Source organism: Lolium rigidum, chromosome 2 (genome assembly GCF_022539505.1).
Source record: "Lolium rigidum isolate FL_2022 chromosome 2, APGP_CSIRO_Lrig_0.1, whole genome shotgun sequence".
Lineage (NCBI taxonomy): Eukaryota > Viridiplantae > Streptophyta > Magnoliopsida > Poales > Poaceae > Lolium > Lolium rigidum.
In genome coordinates, this window is record NC_061509.1 from 215,532,980 (window position 1) to 215,535,215 (window position 2,236).

A 2,236-nucleotide genomic window follows, 5' to 3' on the forward strand; every position below is an offset into this window, starting at 1 on the left:
ACCGGTCAGCCGGCCTACCAACCGGAGAGTCCGGCGTGCGGCCCGGTCGACCGGTCGCCAACCGGGCGTCAACCGGCCGCCAACCGGAGGAGCTCCAGGACGACGCGAAGTGATTCCGGTCCCTGGTCCGGTCCGAACTCAAATCCCTCCGGGGAATCGTTAGAGGAGGACCCGATCTACTGTTCTACCAAGCCAAATCTCATTCCCCCTTGTATTCATCGAGAAGCTTGCTTCCTAGGGTTCCTTGGAAACCCTAGGTGGGCAAGAGGAGTCCGGAAGCATCCGGGCTGTGGATTTGCTCCGGGCAAGATTGTGAAGGTTTGGAGGCTACCTCAAAGTCTACCACAAGTGAGTGAGCTATTCCTTCGTGGGATAGGCTCCGGAGAATAGGGCGAGCCTTCGTGGCGTGGGGAATCCTTCGTGGGACCTCCACCCCTTCAAACGTGATGTACCTTGTTGCAAAGCAAGGGAACACGGGAATACATCCTCGTCTCTGCGTGCTATCGGTTATCTCTAACCGAACTCCTTACTTGTGATTTAACTGCCTGTGAGAGCCTTCATGCTCGAGTTAGTTGTATCCTCATATAGGTTGCTTCACCTAGTTTGCATTAGGCTCACCTTTATATTCCGCAAAGCCTAATATTGCAAAGAAAGAATTAAAACTTGTAGAAACCTATTCACCCCCCCCTCTAGGTTTACCATCTCTATACTTTCATCATGTCATTACTAGGGAGAAGGCCTGCTGAAGAAGCGCTTCGAAGTTCTGTTGGCTGTTATTATCATGGGGCACGTTCTCGTTCGATAGTGCTGGCGAAGAATGTCATGGAAGCCAAAATCTGAGGACTAGCAATGGTGGTTCAAATGTTTGTGGCGATGAGGAACTGGTTTGGTGTTTCATGACTTGAAGTAGCGGCATGCAAGTGGGGGCGGCGGCACCAAAGAGTCCAAAGTCTTACTTTTCAGGATAAAAATCAAAGGTCTGGCCTTAATTTGGCAATGACCTTGTTGAAGGTATTTTTTTGAGAGTGGGGACTTTATTCAGGGTGCAAACCTAAGATCTATGATCGGGCGACGATGATGCTTGTGCACTGTTCTCTTCTTGGAGGCATCGCTTTTGGAGAAGCTGGACTTCTGGTGTTATCTTGGTGGTGTTAGTACTGCTATTTCAAGGAATAGATCACTATAGTGTGACTTTCCTTTTTTGTAATTCTTCTTTCTTTCTTTCTTTTTGGCTGTGTGCATCCGTAATGCCGCTAGGACAATGCGTTGTTGCAAAGGTTGGGTGTAATTGCTTTCTCCACGATATTAATATATGCTCTTTTTTATTAAAAAAAACTAGGGAGCAGGTATAACAAATTCTAGAAAAGAGAATGTTCGCTCGTAGAGAAAATATCTATCTACGAGGACGTAAATTTTCAGGTTAAAGTTAGAATCACAATCCAAGAAGTAAATAAGACACATCTTTCGGGGATGGTGTTTTGGAACATGAGAGCATATGCTTTCTCTATTTTAAAATGCATCTTACACACGTTTTGAATTTCAAAAAAGTTGAAACAAAAGATTCGGTCGTACATCTTCACATGCTACACGCTCACAAAGTTTTTTCATAAAAAATCAACTTGTCATGTGATGTGTGTCAAAAAGACAAAATTCAGTGCTAAAAATAATGTTTTTCACAAGATAATTTTTCTCTTTTTTACATAATCCATAAAAAAATATTGGTTTTTCTTGAAACTTGACAAATGCACATATACTATAGAGATGTACATGTAGAATTTTTTGTCAAAATTTTTCAATACTTCGAAATATGATTTTTTGGTAGAGGGAGCATACGCACCTGTGAGCCAAATTGAATTTCCAACATCTTTATGTGAAATACTTCCTCCGGTCATGCTTAATTGACGCTAGTTTTGTAGGCCCATACGCTATCTTGTACGTACCCTTGCGTCGATCTTTTGAGAACAGAGGTAGTAGTAGCGATGGTTTAAATTGGGCGATGAATTTAGCCAATTAAGATTCTTGGTGCTGCATTTTTATTTCGTGAATTGAGTTTTAATCTAGGCTTGAGATTGGTGTGTTGTATTCATGTTGTTTCTATACATTATTTTTTCAGGATTTTTTCGGTATTTCTGAACATTTAAACGAGGCCCGGTGCACCAAATACATTCTACTGAAGTTGTAATTTGCTTTGCTTCCTGATGTGGATCACTGAGCTCTGTTCGGTCGGTCCGCTATG